At 54.5% G+C, this 7,123-nt stretch overlaps 1 non-coding gene across 1 annotated transcript; it reads right to left on the reverse strand.

Moving 5' to 3' along the window:
* Positions 1 to 1,568: 1,568 nt before the first annotated feature.
* TRNAP-CGG lies at positions 1,569 to 1,640 on the reverse strand. Its single transcript has one exon. It is a non-coding gene; the product is annotated as a tRNA-Pro (tRNA).
* Between the last annotated feature and the right edge of the window lie 5,483 nt (positions 1,641 to 7,123).

The raw sequence follows: 7,123 nt of genomic DNA on the forward strand, positions 1-7,123 counted from the left end.
TCTCTCTCTCTCTCTCTCTCTCCCCTAAAGCTTGTGGACCGTAGTACCCTCTGGGCAAGGAGAATAGGCCCAACAAACATAACATGTGGTAGAGGCCGGAACAGACACCAGATTTGATGGCTGAGATCACCCAAATCATGCTAATGGATGGCTAGAAATGCCTAAGTCATGAGAGGACTGGGATTTGGCTCAGTTATATTGTCCTAAATAAATAGACCCAATGCTCCATATGTCATATGGATACTCCACCCGTTCCTTAACAAGACCCAGGAAAGTCAGCTCTAGTACTTGACAAAACAAACAAAAGAATGTGCACTAATATCCAGGCATGTCAGTATTCATGCCCAAAATAAGCTCATGAGCGTGGTAGTTCCTAGTAGAGACAATGTAGGTATGATAATTAGGCAATAGAAAGGTAGAAGAGGAACAAGCGCGCATGACAAAAAAAATAGAGAATCATAATAGGAAAGAAAAGCAAGTACAAAAAACAAGCGAGGTTTGCAAAGGTATTGTCACCACATACATGCCAAAGATTCCAAAAGTTGCACTCCACGCTTGAGGACTAGGTCGATTGGAAATGGGTGGTAGGCAGTTTTCTGCAGAAACTCATACAAGCTTGGGCCAAGCTTCTCACAGACCTATCGAGTCATAGAACTTTATTGAATAACAGGACCATATGTCTAACAGACAAGTGGGGGAATTTTATGAATCAGCCATATACTTAAAATACAAATATGGTTACGACAATCAAACCAATTCCATATTTGCACATAGCTGCAAAAACACTAAGAAGTATGTGACTTATTTCTTTGGCACCATGATTTAAAAAAAAAAGGTTTTGAGTTTGGGAAGTCTCCTGAAACCAGCTACATAAAAAATTTGATGCGATAATGGCATGAAAATTTCAAATAATTATAAATACATTTAGGATATATCAACCCACCATTTGCAAAGATATTTCTGGCTATTAGTTTGTCCAATTCCAGCATTTTTATAAAGAAAACATGGTGGATATTTTTCTTAGTAGGTATCTTTATTTTATTGGTAATAATGGTAGTTATTTTGGCATCGGCAAATATAAGTAATCCAAGAATTACTTTCTTTCAAACTTTTCTTGATTTAGTCGTCCAAAAAAGCATATTTGGATTTGTTGCCATCTCCACTCTTGGATCATAATGACCGCCTCAAGGCAATCAACATCAATAGGCTGGGTACTCCATTGAAGCGCCAAAACCAAACCTTCATGGAGATCTAGAAGCATTTAGTTTAACGCGGCCGGCACACGGGACATGACCACGGCATAAGGACTTCTTAACCTCCGTTATTGCATGCTGGACTCACATGTGGAATTATATGATTCCCTCTGTTAAGATTGTTTTGAGGTTTCTCCTCTCTTAATGAACGAAAGCACCACTGCTGATGGCTGCGTACATTAGTCGATGCAGCAGCCATGGTTTTCACCTCGCTCAGAATCAGAAAAAGGAGGGAAAAAAGGCAGAGCTGCTCAATTTCCCTCAAATTTAGGCAGATGTTGGGGTCCGATCGCCAAAAACACCGTCTAAAAATATGGGGTGTTCCGAGAATCGAACTCGGGACCTCTCGCACCCGAAGCGAGAATCATACCACTAGACCAAACACCCAATCTGGTTAGTGTACAATCAGCAAGCCTACTAATCAGCTGCAGGCACATTTTTGGTCCATATCTCTCCCCGTTTCTTTGTTTATTGTTTTTGCGAGAAGTCCATCTCTCCCCGTTGATGAGCTACGAAGAAGATAGTGAATGGCTATTAGGCGCTTGTTGTAGGGCAGATGGAAACCCAAGTAAAAGGGACATGCCGGGTTGACACAAGCTCAGCAAAAAGGAAAGCGTGTGCAAGATGTACGTACGGCCCTCCAACCATGCTAATCAACCAAAGTATATTGTATATTTCTTTTTGTTAAATGTCCACAATAACACGCGGGGCATTACCAAGTATAAGTTCTAACGCACTTGACTGCATTAAACAGTGAATCGATGGCTCGATATCCGTCATATCCACTATCTAACTAGACAAAACTCTGCATTAATGAATATGTTTTCGAGACACCGGGCAAGTGGCTGAGTTTTGAAATGAGCGGACCGTTGGGCGCTTCCCAAGGCGACGGACTGGGCTCCCCGCCTCGGTCGCCTCCGGCCTCGGCCTCAGGGGGCTGGGAGGTGGTCAGGCGCGGCGCATGGCCCTCTCCGGCGGGGACGGGGCAGACCGTGAGGGCTGGCGCGGTGCTGGCTCCGGTGGGCGGTCGGTTTTGGGCGCTGGCTGCGGACGAGTCGGAGGTCGAGGAGGACTCGGATCCGGCGACTAGGGAGGGGTTCCTGGCGCCGACGAGGCCGTCACTCGGCGACTTTGTGGCCTGTGCGCTAACGTCGGGGCCTGGAGTCGTGGGAGCGTGTCGCCGCTTCGCTCCGGGAGGCCGGGGTTCGCGCGCGGTCGAGGTCAGAGCTTGGCGACCCTCCACGTCGGCGGGCAGGGGCTCGCCGTCCTCTGGGGGTGCCGCGAGGGACATCCGTGTTAGGACGGCGGCGACGCTTCTCGCTCCGGTGGACTCGGAGGTGGAGTGGCCCTGCCTTACGTCGTCGGCGGGGGCCGGCCGGGCGGCGGAGGAGGAGGCGGCGGCGCCGCAGGCTGCGGAGGGTGGCGCGGCGTCTCCGAGGCCTAGGGTTGGCAGCGTCGGTCCCGGGGCCGAGGTGGGCCAGCGGGGTCGTGGGCCGGCCCAGGAGTCAGGTTCGGCAGGCGGTGAAGGCCCGCGCTCCGGAGGAGACAGCGAGTCCCGGGGGAAGGGAGGCCTGGCGATCAGTGGGCCGGTGGGTTCCGTCCAGCCCATGGCGGGCCTGCCTCGGCCTTGGCCCAACCCCGGCTCCTATTTATGGGTGCGCCGCGGCTGCCTTGACCCCTCGCTAGGGTTTCCCGCTTCTAGATCGGAGGTGCGGCGCTGGGCTCGCCGTGCCAGATCCATCCAACCCATTTCCCTACCTCCCCCTCTCTCCATTTCTTTTGCGGCGGCGGTGATGAATGGGCGGCGCGCGGAGAAGAGGCCTATGGAGCCCCCGATCTTAGATGGGGAGCGGCGCCGGGAGCGCGAGCTGCGGGAAAAGGCGAAGAAGGAGCAGCGAGCAAGAAATGGTGGCAGATCTGAGAGGAGCTATGAGCCGGAGGGGCGCGAGGGGGAGTGGGGTCCCCCTCCCCCATGGTGGATCCAGCAGCAGGAAAGAAGAAAGAAGAAGAAGGAGATGGCTCGGCGTCGGGAGCTGGAACGCAAGCCCGCGGATCTCCCCAGATATGGTGGTGGCCACGGAGATCCGCTGGCCAAGAAGGCCCGGGCGTCGTCCGACCCCTTGGCTGTGTCCCTCCCCCCTGGCGCGAAGGGCACCGTGGGCGAGCCCATTCCGGTGGAGGACGGGTCGGAGGCTATGGAAGTGGAATGTTTCAAGTGCGGGAGACTTGGCCATTTCCAGTCCAAATGCAAATTCCAGCCTTTGTGCGTGCTCTGCAAGGAGGAGGGACATGCTTCCGCTCATTGCCCGACGAGGGGTCGGCAGCCTAGCCTGCAGATTATGGGCAGTGCAATTTCAGGGGAGGGTTTCTTCTGTTTGCAGTTTGAAGAGGAGGAAGAGCTGGAGGGCCCTCGGCTCCCCTCGGTGGGAAACGCGGCAATCCTCTCCGCGGAGCCAGGCAGCCTTAACCTGCGGGTTCTCATTCAGGAGCTCAAACACATGGTCACGGGGGACTGGGACTGGCAAGTCACGCAAGTAGGAGAACACGATTTCATGGTGGTGTTTCCCTCCGCGGACCTTCTTCACATGGCCCGGACCAGTGGCAAACTCTTCCTCTCCATTAACGACATCACTGCTAGGGTGCGGGATGTGGTCCATGAGGTGCTTCCACCAATGGTGATGCCAGAAGCTTGGGTGCGGCTCCATGGGATTCCTGAGAAGCATCGCAAGATTGAGCGCATCAAGGAGGCCTTTAAGATGCTGGGCCGACCGATTCTGGTTGATGAACTTTCCCTCATTAAGTTGGGTCCGGTGAGGATGAAATTGGCTTGCAAGTCGCCGGCCAAGCTGAATGGCACGGTGGAGGTCTGGTTTAATCACGAAGGATATCAGATCAAGGTGGAGCTAGAACGGATGCCCATAAGGTTGGGTGATGGCGGTGGAGCCTCGGGGGCGGGCCCATCCGCTCCCCCGCCAGACAGCCAGCAGGGAAAGGGCGACCCTAGCAAGCAAGGGCCTTCCGTGGGCAACGCCCCCAAGGCAGCTGCCATCGGGGCACCCATACCTGGGATGGGGGCGTCTCAGAAGGAGGCAGCCGGCTCCGACGCGAAGGTGGGGGGCCAAGATGTGGTGATGGGCGAGATGGCGGACGACCCCGAAGACAGCATCCAAGACAGTTCTATCGACACCGAGACATGGGAAAAACTGGGTGTGATCGCGACTCAAGACACGGCTGTCAGCCTTCCCCCCCTCGCCCGCTCTCTGGATCCGTCTTTCGAGGTCCTGGGCTCCAGCCTGACAGCTCCGTGTGCGCCTCTCCCTCTTGTGGCAAGGGGGTACGGGGCCATGCCGGGCTCCCCACCCCGAGGGGGGGGGAGGGCTCGGGGCTGGACTGCGTCCTCATGGACTCGGACCCAACTCCGGCCTCTGACAGGCGCCTGTCGAGTGGCTCTGGCCGACAGGCCAAGAAGACTGCGGGGAGGAAGGCGGGGAGCAAGACGGTGGTCTCGGAGGTTGCGGGGTCGGTCGGCGCTGGGAGGCGATTTGGGCGCAGCTCTGGTGGCGTCAGGGCCGGCAGTCAAGGCCAAGCGTACTAGGGCAACTCCGGTGTCGTCTCGGGCTCCTAGCGCTCGCGCCAAGGCCAAGCTCGGAGACATGACCTCTCTGGAAAGTGCAAAGCTTCGTGCTGCTGACAAGAACATGGACACGACAGGTAACCTTCTCCCCTCCTTTAAGATTCTGAATGCTTTCTCTGATGAGCATCTCGCCGAGATTCTGCATGATAGTGGCGTAGCGCTAGACTCCTCGTCTCTGGATTTGATTTCTTTATTGCGTGCGCGCGAAGAGGCCCAGGCTGCCCTCGCGGAAGCAGCCGCCAGGTGTGCGGCTGCTCAGGCGGTCGAAGCCACGGACGCAGCATCAGTAGGGGCTGATGCTGCCGACATGCCCATTGAGGGAGCTGAGGCCGAGGCGGACTCGGTCTTGCCTTCTTCCAGTCGAAAGCCGGCTAGGAAGCGTGTGGCCAAGGCGGTCTCCTCCCGTGGAGTCTGCTTGCGTAACAGGATTATCTAATGCGTTATTTCTTTTAGAATATCCGCGGATGCGGGCACGGGGGGCGTCGCATGCAGCTCCGCGAGTACATGTCCAAAGAACTCATTGACTTTGTGGCGCTCCAGGAGACAATTAAGGCCGACTTCTCCTTTAGAGACCTTTTGGCGTACGATCCGCTCCAGCGCTTTGATTGGTTCTGGATTCTGTCTGTCGGCCTCTCTGGGGGTCAACTGATGGGTTGCAACAAGGATCTGTGTGAGGTTATATCGTGGGAGGGCGGCACGTTCTATATAGCTGCCACTATCCGTCACCGGGTCTCCCAAGCTTCTTGGGTGATCGCGAGTGTTTATGGGCCGGCGGATCACGCGAGGTCCGCTATTTTCTTAGATGAAATCACAGCTATGGTGGGGGCCAAACAATCGTCCAACCTACCAGTGGTGGTAGGAGGTGATTTCAACTTGATCCGCTCGGGGGCGGACAAAAGCAACAACAATATTGACTGGGCTAGGGTGTCCATGTTCAATAATGCCATTGCGTCCGCTGCCCTTCGGGAGATCGCGCGTATTGGGGCCAGATACACTTGGACTAACAAGCAACGTGAGCCAATCAGATGTGTCCTTGACCGTGTTTTTTGCTCTAGTGACTGGGAGGCGATGTTTCCTCTCTGTACTTTAGTGGCGGAAACGCGCATAGGATCTGATCACGTCCCGTTGATTTTGTCCTCAGGGGAGGACAACGTGCGCCGTAGCCATAGATTCTTCTTTGAGACAGCTTGGTTCGAACATGAGGGTTTCAGCCAGCTAGTCACAAATCGCTGGTCCCAGATCGGCAACCAGTTGGGGCGTCAACGAGGACCAGTTGAGTTCTGGTCCTCAGCGGCTGCGGCTTTGCGTGCTTTCCTTAGGGGCTGGGGGGCTAACCATGGTAGCGAGTCCAAAAGGGAGAGGAAGCGCATTACGGCAGATATAGCCCTCCTCGACTCGCAGGCTGATATTAGAACCTTCTCTGGTGACGAATGGGAGCTAAGATACTCTCTTGAACATCAGGTCCTGGCTATTCTCAGGGCGGAGGAGGAATACTGGCGCCGTAGGGGTGGTGTCAAGTGGGTAGTGAAAGGCGATGCAAACACAGGATACTTTCACGCTTACGCTAACGGTCGCAAACGGAAGAGCACTATCCTTAGGCTCCAATCAGAACGTGGGACGCTGATATCTCAGAACGAAATAGCGAAATACATCTATAACTTCTTCGTTGAGCTGTTGGGAATAGCTGGGTTGAAAAACCTAAGTCTTAGGGAAGACTTCTGGGGCATGCACGAACGAGTCTCGCAACAGGAAAACGACGCCGTTATGGTGTCCTTTTCGGCCCAGGAGATTGATTGCGCGCTTGCGGGTATGAAGAACGACACGGCCCCAGGGCCTGACGGCTGGCCGGTGGAGTTTTTCAAGCGCTTTTGGCCGCTGCTTAGGGACTTATTCCAAGCGATCATAAACGGCTTCGCCCTAGGTACGGTTGACCTGTCTCGTCTAAATTACGGGGCCATCTGCCTAATCCCCAAGGTCAAAGGGGCAGAATCTATCAAACAGTTTCGGCCGATTACGCTCATCAATGTACCCTTTAAATTGTGCGCCAAAGCTTATGCTTCTAGGCTAGCGACGGTCGCCCAACAAGTCATTAGTTCGAGCCAAACTGCTTTCCTTAAGGGTAGGAACATCCTGGAAGGGCCCATTGCTCTTACGGAGATTGTCCACGAGTTAAAACGATCACAGGAGCAGGGTGTCATCATTAAGTTAGATTTCGAAAAAGCTTATGACCGCGTAA

The sequence above is a fragment of the Triticum dicoccoides genome, chromosome 4A, assembly GCF_002162155.2.
Source record: "Triticum dicoccoides isolate Atlit2015 ecotype Zavitan chromosome 4A, WEW_v2.0, whole genome shotgun sequence".
Taxonomy (NCBI): domain Eukaryota; kingdom Viridiplantae; phylum Streptophyta; class Magnoliopsida; order Poales; family Poaceae; genus Triticum; species Triticum dicoccoides.